At 33.3% G+C, this 19,990-nt stretch overlaps 1 protein-coding gene across 2 annotated transcripts in view; it reads right to left on the bottom strand.

Annotated features, from left to right (window-relative positions):
- Nucleotides 1–19,990, bottom strand: part of CERT1 (ceramide transporter 1) — a 117,084-nt gene that overhangs the window by 90,938 nt on the left and 6,156 nt on the right. The window lies entirely within an intron of this gene.

The following is a 19,990-nucleotide window of genomic DNA, read 5'->3' as shown; positions in this document are numbered from 1 at the left end:
CTTCTTTAGATAAAACACAGTACATTAGTTAAGTTTGCTACTCTCTCAGTTGTGCTTCCACAAAACTGCATCCCGCTCAACCTGAACTGTGATACTATCAAAATCTCCCCTGGCATATTCTTTAAAATCTCTTAGGTTATTTCTCAAGATTTCTGAGTTTTTCTGATTCCTTACTGCTTACCCCCATGTCTCAATCATAATGATATATACCTGCAGGTAAGTTTGCAGGTAGTCATTAAGGTTTAATACTATATCTAGCATTAAAAAAAAAACAAACCCAAAGCCAAATAGGATATTCCATGAACTATTATATGCCTATTTCAATAAACAAGTTCATGTATGAAAAAAGTGTATGTAAGATTAACAGTAAATACCTCTAAATTGTATGACTACAGCTAATTGTCTTCTTTTGCTTATCTATATATTTCCTATAAATCACACATAATGCTTTTGTTAAAGGACCAAAAGTCTGTTTTAAAAATATGTAGAACTTGTGGTTACATATGGTAGACTGAATATATCCACCTCTACTTACTCACCAAATCCCATTTAAATAATGTCACTAAAATAGGACAAAGAAAACAGGTAGAGGAAGACAGCAAAAAAGAGGTTTCAATAAAATTTTAGAAGATGGAAAGGAGACAAGCAAACTAGTATGTCACAGGGAAGTCTACATGTGCAGGGGTTGGGGCGGGAAGGCAAGGAGCAAGCAGATTTGTGCCACAGAACCACAGAAACAATAAAAAAAGAGAATCAGTAATTTCAAGCTCCAGGTTCCTCTGAAGCTACAAATAGGATTGATTTAAAAAAAAGAAAGAAAGGAAAAAAAAAAAGAAACAACTTGTCTGCCTAGATACCATTTCTAAAAATAGCCAAATTACCCCTCTAACAGAAGATTAGAGATTTTCTATCAGGGTATGTTGAATTAAAGGAACCCCTAAATTAACGGCTATCAAGGAAAACTGCAGAAAAGGGTGCAATATGTAAAAAAGGAAGATTAAGGCAAAGTCTACATTGACTAGTAAGACTCCCACTCCAATCTGATACCATTCTCTATCTAAAGCAACCAAGGCTCCTCAGAGTTATGGCTGATTCCAGGACTGGAACAAGTTAGGTATACAATGAACCTGGAAAATCCTGGTCCTAAAAGTAAAGGAGTGCTTTTGGGGGTGGGGAGGTGATGGGGGAGGGATGCAAAAAAAGACCAAGAATCCAGCTCAAATAGACTTCAATCAGTCAAATCAAGGGCAATTTGATCATCAAAATATATTAAGTCCAGTAATGGATTACAGCTCATTGAATAATTCAGGAATACATAAGTCCATTCTGTTAACAAATGGGACAAAAAGGGAGAGTTAAAAACAGAAGGATGCTGACTGATAAATGCAGAAAGGGTTTATAGAGTTGGACAATCTCCATTTTGCAATCACTATACAAAAGACTGGGTGGGGCAGGCATAAATGCTTAGTTACTAAATCAAAAGGGGAAAAGCTTGATGAACAGAATTCTTACATGATCTTAAAAATGCTTTCCCACAAAGCTTACATTCTAGTTTCAAGGAGAAAAACCGTCACTACAAGGATAAAAACTGCACAATCCCTTGACTGGATGGATGGTTGAAATTAACATCACATATGAAGGGGAGACAGAAACCTGTGTCTCTGATGTGATTCCCTGAGGACAACACATCATTTTAGTAGTTTTTTTGCCAAGGATGCATTACCTGAATCTAATCATGAAAAGACATATGACAAACCCCAAATGAGTAAAATTCTAGAAATAATAGGCCTCTATTTTTCAAAAATACCAATGTCATGCCAGACACAGAAAGGCTAAGGAATTGGTCCAGATTAAAAGAAACCAAAAGACATGATAACTAAATGCAATATATACTCTGGACTGTATTTTGAAAAAATATGCTATAAAGGAAATTGTTGGAATAAGTGGTAAAATATAGACTATAGATTAGAAAAAAGTATATAAAACTTCCTGAATTTGATAGCCAAATTACATACTTAGAGAATATCTTTGCTTTTGGAAATTACACTAAAGTATTAAGAGGAAAACAGGTATGATGTATGCAACCTATTCTCAAATGACCCAGTAAAAAAAGAGAGACAGGGAGCAAAAGAGAGTGTGTATGGGTGTGCACACATACACACAGAGGGAAAAAATGATGAAAGAACTGTTGTAATGTTAAAATACTGGTGAATCTAGGTGTTCACGGGAATTATGTATACTACTCCTACAACTTTTCTGTATGAAATTATTTTGAAATAAAAACTTAAAAATGATATATAAAAAGATTCTAGTAGTCAACTCTACCCTTTCTTTCCTCACAAAGTCCCCTGTGAAAGCCAGTTGCTTAATCTCTCCTTGTATCTCATTCTTAAGGAGAGCCAAAGTTATCAAACATTTGAGAAAACTTTTAACATTAAAATTAAAGACTAAACACGCAGCAGGGAGGGCGAGGGAAGAGGAATTCTAAAGAAACCAATGATGTGAGGACCAAAAGATAAGTTTACCTACAAACACCATGTGATACATGCACATTAAACACACACAATTTCTAACTCCAAACAGGCCCTCTTCCCTGACATCCCAACGTTTAGTTAATTGTCTCCTCCATCTTCTCATGAACGCCTAAGAAGCATCTCAACATATCCAAAACTGATGGTCTGATCTGCCTCCCCAAACTCCTCCTCTTGCAGGTTTCCTTCCATATTTCTGTAAAAGGTTTAACTACCAGTTGCTTAGACCTGAATTCATCTGACTCCTCATTTTCCTCACACCTCATAAGGAATCCATCAGCAAATCTGCAAATCTTGCCAGCTCTACCTTCAAAATAAATCTGGAATTCAACAGGTTCCCATAATCTTCACCAATACTACTCTTGTCCAAGCCATGACTCTCTAATTTGGATATTTGCAATAGCCTCCTAAGGGCTGCCGGATTTTATTTTCCTGCTTCCATCCCTGCCTCCTACAATCTGTCTTTTTCTCTCTGTTTTATATATATATATATATAAACATATATATATATGTTTTTTTAATTGAAGTTACAATCTACTCTTAACACAGCAGTCAAAAATGATCCTGTTACAAGGATCAATCACTCCTCGGCTGAGGCCTCCAGTAACTTCCCATCTCATTCAGCATGAAAGCCAAAAGTACTTAACAATGACCCACGAGGCTCTACACAGTCAGACTCTACAGAGTCGATCTCTCTGTCTTCTTTTCCTACTACCTTATCCCTTGTCTACTCTACTGCAGCCATACAGGCCTCCTTACAATTTCTTCAAGTGACCCAGGAGGGCCTTACAACTGATGTTCCTTACCTGATCATCTCTCCCCTTATTTCTTTTCCTCCTTGAAATTTCTTTTCAAATACCCCATTTCACCCATTATAAAAATTACTCCCTTTAAAAATCTCTGAAATAAAGACAAGCCTTACAACTGACATCAACTAGAATTGGCAATGTGGCAAATAAAGTAATGGTGTGTCATAAATCCAGTGGCATCAAACTCATTAAAATGCAGTAAATACAGCAATACTTTGCCAGAGAAACCTTCGCAGATTACCCTACAATAAAAGATGCTAAAATAACAAAACCTACTTGAAAAAAATTTGTTAGTTTAAGAGAGCACAATCTTAGAACAGATTTTCAGAGAAGGTCAAATCTGAAGAACTTCATCGTCCCCAACTACATATTATCTTCCCCAAGATTTTGTCTTCTGTTTTTGTTTATAGACCTAATTTACAAATCTTCAGGAAAATATATAGGAAAGCAAATTATAATCATTCATTTCAACTTTTAAAATTTAACATACTGACTTGACATACCCTCTTATTTTTACCTTAATTTTGGGAATTTCTGAATAAACAAAACTCTTTCAATTTTACCCTCAAATAAAGGTGGCACCAAGATCTGGGCAGCCCCCAATTTCTTAATTTTTAATATGCTTTAACATGTGTGCTGTTCAATACAGTATTCATTTGCCATGTGTGACTAGTTTGAACTGTGATGTTCTATAAGTGTGAAATACATACTGGATTTTGAAGACTTGGCACAAAACAAAGAATGTAAAATATCTCTAATAATTTTTATGACTATAAATTAGGATGATAATATTTTGGATACATAAAGTTAAATAAAATATAAGAAATTCATCTTTTTAATGTGGCTACTAGAAAATTTTTAATTACATATGTGGCTTTCATCTGTGACTTACATTATATTTCTATTAGACAACCATGATCTAAACCATTCATTCATTTATTTATCTATCTATGTAACCAACTAACCAATAAAATATTTACAAACACCTATGATTTACCAAGCACTATTCAAGGTGCTGAGGATACAATAATGAGAAATAGACATGGTCCCTAACTTTGCAGAGCTCACAGAGATCACATTAATCAAATCATCATGCAAAAACTAAAACTTCACGCATAAGAAACCATAGATATGAAAGGCACATTGTGTCAAGAAAGCTTATAATGAAAAGAAGTAACCTAGCCAGGGAAGTCATAGAAAGCTTCCAAGAAAGGAATACCTGCTCCAACAGACGAAGGATAAAACGGAAAAGTAAGAACAGTCTAGACAGCAAGAAAAGCAATGTAAAGATCTGTGGCAGGAGGGAGCAAGCCTAGATAAGACATTGGAAGAAGTATAGCATGACTGGAGGTGACACCATGAGAGGGAAGCTGGTGAGAGATGACGTTTAAGAAGGAGGCAGACCATGCAAAACCTTATAACCCAGTAGAGCCTAAAACCTGGAAGAGAAAGGACAGTATAATGTACTCTTGTTTCTACACTGGGCCTGAAATATTTCATTTCACTTTAGAAATTTAGATACTAATTCTTTCTCTTAAATTACTTGACGATACATCAATAAAAAGCTCAGAACAAAATTCTAATGCTAAAAAAATATTCTGTGCAGGCCTATGTAATGCAAAGGTTCATGTACTCCTGTGCAAATCTGATGCAATTTTCAAATGCCTCACAACAACGTTTCCAAAGTATAAAAAACAAAATACTTAAGATTATAAGGGAATCAATTACAGAAAATTCATAATCAAATTTTTAAAATTAAGAAATAGTAATAAATGCATGTTTTCACTAACTAATTAATATTTAGTGGCAGATAGTGATAGTGAGTTTATCTATAATACATACAATGCCATGTGACAATCTGTAATTTCTGTTGGTGAGGAAGTCACAGATACTGACAGTATTACTGTGATTTTTGTCTACATTAATAATTAAAGAAAATGCTAAATTTCAGTTAAAAATTACTGAAAATAAAGTTGTAATCTTTTCCTACCATGTTTGCAAATCCCTTGTGGACTTGTAATGGAATTTTACTAGTAGTAGTCTATAACTAAAAAGAGGATCACCTATCTGTCCCAGGAATCATAAAAAGTAAACTTTCCCATTCATGCTCATTTCCTATTATGATAAAATGATACTATTTCAGACTAAAAGAAGGAAGTTTTAGGAAGTAAATTAATACAAATAAACATCTTTTGATATGTTGCACTCTACCTAAAATATATCTTGGCCAAAAATAACCTAATTTTTTTTTACATTGTTGTGTCAATTTCTGGTGTACAGCATAACATTGCATATATTCGTTTTCATATACTTTTTCATTATAGGGTACTATAAGCTATTGAATATAGTTCCCTGTGCTATATAGTATGAACTTGCTTATCTATTTTATATATAGTAGTTCATAGATGTTAATTTCAAACTCCTAATTTATCTCTTCTTCCCTTTCCCCTTTGGTAACCATAAGTTTGTTTTCTGTCTATGAGTCTGCCTCTGTTTTGTAAGTAAGTTCATGTGTGCCTTTTTTAAAGATTCCATATATGTGATATCATATGGTATTTTTCTTTCTCTTTCTGTCTTACTTCACTTAGAATGACGATTTCCAGGTTTGTCCATGTTACGGCAAATGGCATTATTTTATTTATTTTTTTTATGGCTGAGTGGTGTTCCATTGTATACATATACCACAACTTCTTTATCCAGTCATCTGCTGATGGACATTTAGGTTGTTTGTCCATTTCTTGGCTACTGTAAACAGTACTGCTGTGAACATTGGGGTGCATGTATCTTTTAGAATTAGAGTTCCCTCTGGACATATGCCCAGGAGTGGGGCTGCTGGATAATATGGTAAGTGTATTTTTAGTTTTTTAAGGAGTTTTCATACTGTTTTACATAATTCCAAACTATATTCCCATCAACAGTTTAGGAGGGCTCCCTTTTCTCTACACCCTCTCCAGCATTTATCCTTTGTGAACTTTAGAATGATGGCCATTCTAACTAGTGTGAGGTGACGCCTCATTGTAGTTTTGATTTGCATTTCTCTGATAATTAGTGATATTGAGCATTTTTTCATGTGCTTATTGGCCATTTGCATGTCTTCATTGGTGAATTGTTTGTTTAGGTGTTCTGCCCATTTTTGGATTGGGTTGTTTCTTTTTCTATTAAGTTATACAAAAATAACCTTATTTAGCTTCAGTCATCTTCTTCAATAATTCTGAATAATATCTAATGATTTATGAAAATCAATCCACACCAAAAATACAAGGATTTGCTATTATTCAACTGACAAGCTTTTAGAAAAGCGTTGTGCTAGGCACTAGGAATCATAATTCTGTAAAGAAACTTTCATTCAAAATAATGTGATGGGAGAATCCCATATATACTATAGTGTGTATAAATATATATGTATAATGATGTTATAAAACTTTACCAGAACTTATTTTATTGTAATTCTTTGTGATCTAAGTATATTTTAATGACCTTAACCTAGCTCTGAAAACAGATTCTTTCCAAGTCTTCTAACTAGTAAAGATAATCTGATAACTTGAAAATAGTCATGTCTCTGCCAAAACAGATTTACTTTTACGTAGAACTTACAAATACAACAGGAATCTGCTTTTAACAAGTCTTCTAGATGATTCTAGGTGCACACTAAAATTTGGGAGCCACTGAGCTGAGCTAATGGAAATCCTTCCACCTAGACATAGGAGTGGGCAATTATTTTTTCTCAAGAATCAAAGGTAGATAAAAGCACATATTTGAAAAGATTAAAATACAGTATAATATAATATTTATTTGATTAGATATAAGGAGATTATTATGACAACTAACGGAGTTGACATGCAAAATACTTAGCACAATGCTTACCACATTAAGTTGTGCAGTCCATGTTTCTTTTTTAAAAATTTTATAGTTAAGACAAAAAGACAATGATTCTTTGAAAAGTTGTGGTTTAGGTTAAGCCCAGAGTAAAGACAGGCATTTGATAAAGGAAGGAGGAAAAGATATTGTATTCTAGATAATGGGGAATTCGTTGTGCAATGTTAGGAGAGAATGTTAAGGTATCAGTTAGAAAAACAGCTAGGTTGGTACAAAGTATGTTCATTTCTTCTTAGAATTATTTCATTTCTGAGACAATCACTAAATCGTTTGTTTCCCAAAGTCTAAAACTTCTACATACATTGTCCATTCAGATTGCTAGCAATAATAGCATTTCTGTGCCTTTATGTATAACCACTTCATTGAGCTAAATGTTGTATCAACTATCAAAGTCCAGAAAGAAAGCAGTTAAGAAAATTAGATGGAATAATTCATCAGTCATTGCATGTTTTACTTGAGCACAGCTATTGTTCCTCTTTTTTTTTTTTTGAGTGAAAGTAGATTTATTCAGGGAGATACACACTCCACAGGGTTTGAGCCATCTCGGAGGCAAGAGAGAGAGGCCAGAGGCCCTGGGGTGTCAGGGTTGTTAGTACTTATGGACTTGGTAATATCATATGCTGACAAGTGGGGGGATTATTCCAACTACTTTAAGGAAGGGTTGGATCCCCAAGAATTGGGCCATCACCCACTTTTTGGCCTTTTATGGCCAGCCTCATAACTGTTATGGATGTATCATTTACAGCTATTCTTCTTGCTTTAGGAGAATGTTCTAAAACTTCAGCACACATCAGAATCATCCCCAGGGTTGATTTAGGACAGAATGGTGGACCTCATAACCGGAGCTTCTTATTCATTAGGTCTGGGGTGAGGCCTGAGAATTTGAATTTCTAACAAGTCTACAGCTGATACTGATGCTACTGGCCTGGAGATCACACTTTGAAAACAATGTTTTCTGCCTATCTTCTTCTTATTTAATACTTCCTTATTTTGAAGTGGCATATCTTTCAAAAGAAAGGTTTATAGAATGTTAATATGGCTTTTTATTTATTATGAGAATTTCAAACATATGCAAAAATAAATAGGTTAATGAACCCCATAAACCACTATTCAGCTTCAACAATTATTTACTCATAGTCATTTCTGTTCCATCTGTACCCCCTACTAATTCATGCCTTACTAAACAGATTATTCTGAAGCACATTCAAAACATATTTCATTTGTAGGTATCTGATTATGCATCTTTAAAGCAGGATATTTTTAAAAAGCCACAAGAAGTAAATTTTTAAGACCTTCCTATTTTAAAATGCTTTTATCTGCCCTTATACGTCCTTAGTGGTTTGGCTAGATAAAGAATTCACTGTTGAAAATATTTCTTCAGAAGAAGGCATGGTCTATTGCATGTTAATTTCCAGGGTTATTCTTCAGAGGTCCACAGTTACTTTGTATCCTTATGCTTTGTTTTTTTCCCCCTCTGGAAGCATCCAGAATCTTCTTCCTTCTCAGTGGTCTGACTCACCCCAAAATGGGTCTTTTACCTTTTTTTTTTCTTAATCCATTATGTTGGGCCTTCCTTGGCCCTTTCACTGTGAAAACCCATGTTCTTTATTTCTATAAGTTTTTCTTGCATTCTTTTATTGATGATTCCTTTCTTCTCTGTTCTCTCTACCTGAAGCTCCCTTTGTTCAAATATTAAAAATCCTGGATGACTCACTTAATTTTGTCTTTTCCCCTATTCACTATCCTTTTTTCTTTTTCTCTACTTTTTGGGGAGTGTCAATAATTCTATCTTCCAACCCTTCTGATTTTTTCATCATTGTAACCATACTTATAATTTCTAAGAGTTCTTTTTTATCCTCTTCCTTTTTTATTGTATAGTTTTTTGGATAATTGATTTCAAATACTCTTCTAATCTCTTTGAGAATACTAACAAATTTTCCTCTTTTTTTTTGGTGGAATATTTGAGTAATTTGTTGCCTAATATTGCATTTATTCTCCTGATCTCTTTCATACTGAAAACTTTCCTCACATGCCTGCTAGTTATTGATTGTTCATTTTTTAAAATGAGGGATCTAAAAGCTGACTGGAAGCTGTAAGACTACGAGTAGTTTATCAAAGATGGGCTTCACTGCAGGATAATCTGGTTGGGCTACTTTGATGGGGGAGCTCTAATACTATTTTAGGTCTTTCCTCTTGAGCTAGTCAAATTCTCTAGAGAAGACTCCAGCAACCTACTGCCCTGAGGATAAAAGTCTGTTAGCTCATGTTTTGGGAGCCAAGTGGGAGACAGGAGTGGGATGGGGTAGAGTGAGGTCTCGGTATTCAGTCTGCATACTTCTTTCAATCCCCCTCTATTCAGTATGATTCCTTGCTTTCAATTTTTTTCTATGGCCTATTTCCCCACTCCCCAGCCCAGAAATCACTATTTTATCCACCCTAAAAAGATAAACCCACCATCTTTGGTCAAGTTGGGGGTGGGTTTATCACCCAACTGCCTACAGTTGTGGTAGAAAAATCTGGGGATGTAACTAACTGTTTTTTAAACTGATATTTGACTCATCTTCCTTATTTACAACTTCCATCCTCTCATTTCAAGAGTTATCTTGCACTGCTAAAGTACTGTATAATTATGATATAAATTTTGTTCACAGTTTTCCCAACTCATAGTTTAGGACTTGGATTTCTCAGATCTAGTAACTCACTTAGCACTTGCCCATGTTTTCTAGCTTCTAAAATGCTGTCTTCTATTGTCTCCTCACCTGATTCTCCCTTTAAAAACTTTTCAACCCGTTTACTACTCTTTTTATGGGCAAGGAGATAAAAGTAGATAAATCTTTACCTGGATGAATTTCCTAATTTTTTAAAAGCCAAATGAAATGATGTGAAGTTTTCCATCGCAGGAGAAAACCTCACTTTACAAAACTGTGTTTATATATAAGTTTTCAGGACTTATTACCCAACCAGGTCTCCCATCCTCAAGACATTATTCCTTTAGAGATATTACTTTAGAGACCACCTCAATTTCTGGATGAGCTTCAACTGGTCATGACTTCTTGGTCTCTTGGTTCCTTATAATCAATTTTTTAAATACTCTTTCTCTTTTTTAAGTAATAAATCCTCACTAGTGGGAAAGTGCATGTATGTATGTGTGTGTGTATTTATTTATTTACTTACTTATTTATATAAATTTGAAATTTAAAAAAATTTTTATTATTTTTTCTTTTTGGGGGGATAATTAGGTTGGTTGGTTGGTTCGTTGGTTTGCTTGTTTGTCTGTTTATTTTTTAGAGGAGGTACTGGGGAGGAAAGTGTATTTTTAAAAGCAGTAATTGTTGGATAATATGTATTCTCTAACATGGGGACTTAAGAGAGTATCTCATTCTCTTTGTCAGCCATGGTTTCCTTCCTTAAATGAAGAAAGGACAGAGATCAAGCCTACACAGCACTTACTCCAAGGAAGAAACTCAACAGTAATACCAGCTTCCCTGGTGAATTCATTACATGATGAGTTGTCAGCTTGTAATTTTAAATCTAAAGTTTTGTTGCTTTAATTAAATGGCAGTGTGCCACTGTAGACCCAAATAAAAAAGAAAAAAATTTTTTTAATTTTAAGAAAATTTGCCTCTGTATAACCTAGGAAAAAAACAAATAGTACTGCTGGTAACTTTGCAAAGTATTCTAAGAAGTAAATAAGCTTCAAAAATTCCCAAGAATTCAGAGCAAAAAGTCAGCAAAATATACATTCAAAGAAGTTTTAAATAGAATTTATTTTCTAATGATAGTAACAAAAATCAATCTGTTAAGCTGGTAGAAAATATTTGCCAAATACACATCTAAAATTATGACATCGAGTATACAAAGACCCTCTATAACTCAATATTAAGAAGACAAACAGAGTTAGGAAGGGATATATTTGGGAGTTCCAGATTTGAAAATGTTAGCCACTATATACAAAAATAGATTTAAAAAAAAAACCCCGAATTTCTTCTGTATAGCACAGGAACTATATTCAATACATTCTAATAATATTTAATCAAAAAGAATATGAAAACGAATATATGCATGTATATTCATGACTGAGACATTGTGCTGTACACCAGAAAATGACACATTGTAACTGCACTTCAATAAAAAAAAGAAAAAAAGACAAACAGAAAAAAAGATCTGAACAGACACATCACCAAAGAGATATAAATAACAAGCAGGTAAAAAGATATATAACATCATCAGTCATTAGGAAAATGCAAATTGAAACCACGTGAGATATCACTATACATCTACTAGAATAATTAAGATAAAAAACAAAACAAAAAAACAAGTATTGACAAAAATGCTGAGCAACTGAAATTCTCTTACATTGTTGGGAGAAGTACAAACTGGTACTGCCACTTTGGAAAATAGTTTGGCAGTTTCTCATAAAGTTAAACATACACTTACAATATGACCCAGCAATTTCATTCCTAGGTACCTACCCAAGAGAAATAAAACATGATCTTTACACAAAGACCTGTTTAGCAGCCTTACATATGGTAGCCCAGAGGATATAGCCCAAGTGTAGAGGGCATGCTTAGCATGCACAAGGTCCTGGGTTCAACCCTCAGTAACTCCTCCAAAAATAAACAAACATATGGTAGCCCAAAACTGGAAATATAAATCTGTCAACTGGTGAATAGATAAACAAACTTTGATACATCTATACTGGGGAACAGTACTCAGTAATAAAAAGGAGTAACTTAGGAATACATGCAACAACATGGATGACTCTCAAAAGCTTTGCACTAAATGAAACGCCAGACAGCAAGAGCTGCATACTGTATGATTCCATTTACACAACATTTTGGAAAAGGTAAAACTATAAGAACTGTGGTTGCCAGAGACTAGGGATGGGGCAGTAACAAAGGCGCAGGAGAGAACTTTTTAGGGTGTTGAAAATTGTCCATATTCTGAGGTAGTGATCACATGACCACATACATCTATGAAAATTATAACCGTACACTTAAAAGGGGTGAATTTTACTGAGTGTAAATTATACCTAAATAAATCTGACTTTTAAAAAGTTAAATAAAAAGTTCATCTGACTTTTAAAAAGTTAAATAAAAACAATAGTGGAACCAGGAAAAACAGTCAGGAACATGCAGAAAGCATATAAAGAGTTAACTGTTTATATATTAAATATATATAATATGTACACACACACAACTTTTTTAAAGTTGTGAAACAACCATTTGGTAGAAGGGAACTGCTTGCAAGAAATGTATGAGAATTTGTTCAAATATGACATGTCATATATCCTGCCTTTAAAAAGCCACTTCCATCTTTGTCCAGCTTTAATAAAAGGCTTTGCCAGCTTCTCCTCTCTTCTTTTAAAACTGCACGCTTTATTTCTAAAACAAACATTTCACAAAATAAACTTATATCTGAGTGCCAACTATGTTGCCAAGAACAAAAGTATAAGTGCTTTTATGTTATTTCACTTAATACACAAAATCATTTCACCCTTAATCTTATACTCCCATCTTTAACCAGTTAAGAAAGTGAAGCTCAGAGAAATTTAGTCATCTACTCAAAGGTACCTTTAGCCATAAGAAGCAGAGCCAAGATCTAAATCCAGGTTTGACTTCAGAGCCCAATGATGATATTCTAAGCACTTTGGAAATTAAGATAAAATGCTAAATGGTGTTGTGATAACTGGACAGTTGCATACAAATCAATGAAGTTAGAATACTCCCTCACACCATACACAAAAATAAACTCAAAATAGCTTAAAGACTTAAACATAAGACAAGACATTATAAACCTCTTAGAAGAAAACATAGGCAAAACTTTATCTGATATAAATCTTAGCAATACTCTCCCAGGGCAATCTACTGAGGCAATAGAAATAAAAGCAAAAATAAACAAATGGGCCCTAATTAAACTTAAAAGCTTTTGCACAGCAAAGGAAACCAGAAGCAAAACAAAAAGACAGCCTACAAAATGGGAGAAAATACCTGCAAAAGATAAGACTGACAAGGGTTTAATTTCAAGAATATATAAAAAGCTTATACAACTAAATAATAAAAAAACAAAAAACCCAATCCAAAAATGGGCAGAAGACCTAAACAAGCAATTCTCCAATGAAGACATACAAATGGCTAATAGGCACATGAAATGCTCAATATCACTATTAGAGAAATGCAAATCAAAACTACAATGAGGTATCACCTCACACTTGTCAGAATGACCACCATTCAAAAGACCATGAACAATAAATGCTGGAGAGAACGTGGAGAAAAGGGAACCCTCCTAGACTGTTGGTGGTAATGTAGTTTGGTGCGGCCATTATGGAAAGCAGTATAAATCAAAAGACTAAAAATAGACTTGCTATATGATCCAGCAATCCCACTCCTGGGCATATATCCAGAGGGAACCTTAATTCAAAAAGATACATGCACCCCAATATTCAAAGCAGCAGTATTTACAATAGCCAAGTCATGGAAACAACCTAAAAGTCCATCAACACAGATGACTGGATGGAGAAGTTGTGGTATATGTATACAATGGAATACCACTCAGTCATAAAAAAGAATAAAATAATGCCATTTGCAGCAACATGGATGGACCTGGAGATTGTCATTCTAAGTGAAGTAAGCCACAAAGAGACAGAAAAACACCATATGATATCACTTATATGTGGAATCTTAAAGAAAAAAAACTTATTTACAAAACAGATTTACAGACATAGAAAACAAACTTAAGATTACGGGGCGGGGGAAGGGATAAATTGGGAGTTTGAGATTTGCACATACTAACTACTATATATAAAACAGATAAACAACAAGTTCATACTATATAGCACAGGGAACCATATTCAATATCTTGTAGTAACTTATGGTGAAAAAGAATATGAAAACGAATATATGTATGTTCATGTATGACTGAAGCATTATGCTGTACACCAGAAATTGATACATTGTAAACTGACTATATTTCAATAAAAATATTTTTTAAAAGATAAAAAGATGATAAATAAAAAACACTAAATATGTACAGTACAGGGAATTATAGCCATTATCTTATAATATCTTAACCTCCAGAAAAACTAAGAAAACAAGCCTCTTGCTATTTTAAGCACACAAATTTAGAAATTTTGTGTATTTCTTGCTTTAAGGAAACTTGAATGCTAAAACATGGACCATATTTATTACAAAGATTTAACAGAAGACAGTAATAGTAAATCACAAATTTTAAAGAGTTACAATTTGTAAGTATTTAACAGTCATGTTCCTGTAAGTCTAACACAAAATAAAATGTACTATATACGTATTTTTCCTATGCTCAATGACATGTGATAAAATAACATCAGGTGGGAATTGGGAGACTTGAGTTCTAGTCCTAACTCTGATACTTTTTGTTATGAGTTAAACTACATGCTCTCAAATTTAGATGTTGAAGCCCTAACTGCAAGTACTTCAGAATTTGAATTTATTTGGAAATAGGGTAATTGGAGGTATAATTAGTTAGGATGAGGTCACACTGGAATAGAACGGACCCTTAATCTGATATGACTGGTTTCCTTATAAAGAGAAAATCAGGACACAGTCACACGCACAGGGAGAACGCCATGTAAACATGAATGCAGAGATCGGGATGATGCATATATAAGCCAAGTGATGCCAAAAATTACTAGCATACCATCATAAGCAACAGAAGGAAGCAACCCTGACATCATCTTGATCCAGACTTTAAGCCTCCAGAGCTGTGAGATAATAAATTTGTTGTTTAAGACATTGGTCAACAAGTTCAGTAAAATTGCAGGATACAAAATACACAGATCTGCTGCATTTCTATACAGTAACAATGAAATATCACAAAGAGAAATTAAGACAACAATCCCTTTTACCATTGTATCAAAAAGAATAAAATACCTAGGAATAAACCTACCAAAGGAGGCAAGACTTGTACTCCAAAAACTCTAAGATGCTGATGAAACAAACTGAAGATAACACAAACAGATGGAAAGATACACTGTGTTCTCGCACTGGAAGAATCAATATTTTTAAAATGACCATACTACCCAAGGCAATCTACAGATTCAATGCAATCCCTATCAACTACCAATGGCATTTTCCACAGAACTGGAACAAAAAACATTAAAAATTTTATGGAAGCATAAAAGACGCAGAACAGTCAAAACAATCTTAAGAAGAATGGAGCTGAAGGAACCACACTCCCTGATGTCTGACTATACTACAAAGCTAAAGTAATCAAAACAATATGCTACTGGCACAAAATCAGACACACAGATCAATGGAACAGGACAGACAGCCCAGAAATAAACCCGTTCGCTTATGGTAAATTAACCTACAACAAAGGAGGCAAGAATACACAATGGAGAAAAAGACAATCTCTTCAGCAAGTGATGCTGGGAAAGTTGGCTAGCTGGATGTACATGAAATTAGAACATTCTCTAACACCATATACAAAAATAAACTCAAAATGGATTAAACACCTAAATGTAAGACCAGATACTCTAAAACTTCTAGAGGAAAACATAGGCAGAACACTCTTTGATGTTAAGTTGCAGCTATATTTTGTTGGATCCATTTCCCAGACTGATAGAATTGAAAGCAAAAATAAGCAAATAGAACCTAATCAAACTTAAAAGCTTTTTTACAGCAAAGGAAACCATTAAAAAAACAAAAAGACAACCTACGGACTGGGAGACTGCGAGAAAATGCTTGCAAATGATGTGACTGACTTAATTTCCAGAATATACAAACAGCTCATACAACTCAATAACAAAAAAACAAACAACCCAATCAAAAAATGGGCAGAAGATCTAGACAGACATTTCTCCAAAGAAGACATACAGATGGCCAACAGGCACATGAAAAGATTCTCAACATCGTTAATTATTAGAGAAATATAAAACAAAACCTTCTAAAACTACTAAAACATCAAACTGATGAATAAATTTCTCTATAACCAACCTATAATAATAATAATAGGAATCCCATTTGCCTGGTAACTAAAGAAGTTCTGTAAGATACTAGCTATACAAAGTCAGATACTTAAGGTGAGACTTGGGACTATAAACTTTACTATTTCCAAAATCTCTACCGACCTAATTCCTGTAACATCTTCTAATCTCAGTAACTACAAACAAATCACTTCTTTTATTTTCACAAAAGGATCATAAGCAGTTTAAAGAATTGGTTGATGAAATATTAGCAATATAATTTTAAATATAGTACAAAAAGAAAGAAGAGACAGGCCAACTTAACAGAACAAAGTCCAGAAATAACCTCAAATACACACTGGAATGTAATATGTAATAAAGATGACATTTCAAACCAGTGGAGAACAGGTGAACTTTTCAATTAATAGTATTAGACTACAGGGTTAGTCATTTGGAAAAAAATAAAAAGCTAAATTCACACATCTCTCCTTATACTAAAATAACTCCCATAGGAATCAAAACTCAGATGTAGATGAAAAAATTGCAGCAAAAATGTAACTACAGTTATATAGAGTTATAGTCTTTGAGGTGGGAATATATATCTAAACATAACTAAATACAGAAGCCATAAAGGAAAAGGTCAATAAGAGTATATAAAATTTTTTAATTTCTGTAAGGCTGAAAAAGATTATAAAACAAGAAAAGAAACAGACAACTGACAACCTAGGGGGGAAACATCTGCAATAAATATGACAAGTGGCCAAACATTATGATATAAAGAGCTTCTACAAATCAATAAATAGAAAGAGATGAACAAATGATAAGAGGAGGAAGAAAATAAAAATGAGTTTATAAACATATGAAGTTACTCAACCTCTTGAATAAAAAACACAACTGAAAATAATGAGACACCATTTTTATCTAGCAGTTTGACAAATATTTTAACATTTGCCAAAATCTGACTTCCTCAGTACTTGAGGGTATGGGGAAACAGAGACATTCATGCACTATTGGTAGGAATGAAAAGCAGTAGTTTTGAAAGGGCATTTGACAATAACTATGAACAAATTTTAAAATACTACATATGTTTGTTTCAAGAGTGTTGTACAACAAATTTAAATAGGAACTAAATGTCCAAGAACAGGGAAGAGGCAGATAAATAAGATATGGTACAACTACATAATTCAGCAAAATGCAGTAAATGTCCAAGACATATTAAAAGAAAACAAAGTATAGAATGATAGGTTTAGTATGATACTATTTGTCTAAATGAAAATGAAGGATTTAAACAAATAAATGCGTGTATAGGTATACATACTGTCTGCAATGACAGACCAAAAATTTTACTTTGGTTATGTCCTGAGTGTAAGACTAAGAATAAAGAGAAGTATTTACTTTTTAAACTTTCTCATGGCATGGATTATATTTTTTTACTATGGGTATTTTATTTAAACACAGAATTTAAAAAATAAATAATAGTTTAAATACTCCATAAACATTGTTTTTGACTGATGAAATACAATTAACGTGTACTGAACATCTACTGTATTGTAGCAGGGACTGGGCCTTCAGCAAATAGCTATTAAACCATAATAAAAATTCAGATATTCAACTTTCTACCTACAAACATTTATCTGACATACAGAAAGATCATTTTTCACAAAGTGACTGTTTTTCTTATTAACTTACTCCCAGTCCCTTCACATTAAGAATTATTTCCAGGTAACAAATTCTCCCAGGAAATACTTTGTTTCTTGAAACTATTTCATTCAATGTATTATCACAGAGCTAAACATGATTTGAATGTATTAAAAATGACTTAATTGTTAAGCTAAAATAAGAGTGAATTTAACAATGAATTAGGTTCTATTGGAAATGGTAGGCTCAGATATTAGGTTCACCAACAAATAATATATATGTTAATGAATGGTTACAGTAAAGTCACAATTCTTCAAGTCCAGATTTCCTCAAACACGAATGCTACCAATTTCATAAGGATGTCCTGTGCACAAATTCAAGTTTACTCTTTCTCTTCAGAGATGAAATGCTACATATAATAGCCCATATTTAAGACAAACAAAGGATATCTATTTAACAGAGGTTATTATATTTTGAAAATTTAACTCAAATACATACTCTGTAAACTTCATTCTGAGAAGTTCACTAAATTCACCTATATTTTGTAATTTCCTTGAAATATGTTAACAGTGAACCTGTGAACCCACAGAATGGGAACAAAGTTGAAGGAGTTCAGGAATATAAACGCTTGGGTTTCCCCCTAACACCTGTTTCACTGTAGCAAAGACTAACTACCATTCAGATTCTGCTGCTTCATTTATATTTTTTGACCTTATCTACCACCACATAGCCCAGTAAATACTTCCACTAGGTCCTTTCAAAGCTTCAAATTTTACACTTTCCTATTCATTTCTTTGATTATGAACCACAATGGAAATTCTGTATGCAAATAAAGATCTAACAACAACAAAAAATCTACAAAGAACTAATACAGTGTTTTTTCACAAGCATATCCAATTTTAGTATTTATTAAAATTTTTCTTCTTTTCCCCAAGTAAGCCGTGCACTAGTACCGTAGTCTATAATTTAAGACAAGATAACTATAACTCCACAGAAACTAGCATGGTACTCTAAGAATATTACTACTTACGAAAAAAAGAAGATACAAAATTTCATTCCTCTCCATTTTCACATTACCAATCAATATGCTATTTTCAAAGAGTCAAACAAGCATTGTAACTAGCAAGCATCTAACATTATGCAAAATTAGGAAGGAGAAGAACCAAGGAAAAACACTTTAAGATTATAAAGTATATTTCTATTCACAACTTTTCCTTCTAGCATGAATCTATCTCAAGAGAAATAAAACCCCAAATACTAAATATTAAATATAATTTTTAAAATTACATTATTACATACCACATACCAGTCAAAATAAAGTCTTTTTGTTCAAACTATTTCTTTAAAATTGTCCCTAAGAATGGAGAGTAGTAGTTTCATTCTGAAAATTTCAAACAACTCCTATAGAAGTTTTTCCAAGTCAATATTCAATTAAGCTTTTGTTTTCAAACTCTGAACATATAAGAGGGGCAGGATGTATGAAAATGATGGATTTCCTCAAATGTGTAACACAAACATATGTAAGTCACATTTAGACATCAACATAGATCCAAAATATACCATTTATTTTTATAAACAATATACGTTCTATCATAACATGAATTCTCTTTGAACATCAGTAAAATTTATGATTATTTTAACATACTCATTTTAGACTTTTAACTACAATAGCTCCCTTAACTGACCTCCATTTAACTGACCTGCCTTAATCAACACTTTTCACCATTTATTAAATATGCCATGATATGCTGACCACTCTCAACTAGTATGCTAGTTTTTAGTATATTCAGGCACTTCTGTCCCACTAGTTGAGTCACCCATTTAACAAGTCAGTTGGTTGTTCCCAAACGTGTTTATGCCAGTTTACTTGCTATAGTCCTTACATAACTTAATTAAACATTTTGTAAGTCTAGGGAATACAAGTGCAAAGAGAGTTGTTTCTATGTAAACTAAGTTGAATGTCAGCTAAGTAGAATGACTCAATAAAAGTGAGTCATTCTTTTAAAAGGTATTAAATTAAATAAAGGTGAGACATCTGTAAAATATTAGGAAAAAACATTAGAAGCCCAAAAGGGGAACTTATATTTAGAGCTTTTCAAAAGTATCTTTAAGCTTTTATTCCACTTCAGAGAATCAAAATTGGAAACTGCAAATTACGAATTATGAATATGCTAATTACAAAAGAATATCTCTCA

Source organism: Vicugna pacos, chromosome 3 (assembly GCF_048564905.1).
Source record: "Vicugna pacos chromosome 3, VicPac4, whole genome shotgun sequence".
Classification (NCBI taxonomy): domain Eukaryota; kingdom Metazoa; phylum Chordata; class Mammalia; order Artiodactyla; family Camelidae; genus Vicugna; species Vicugna pacos.
The sequence above is the reverse complement of the archived record's forward strand: the minus strand, read 5'-3'. Positions and strand labels throughout refer to the sequence as shown.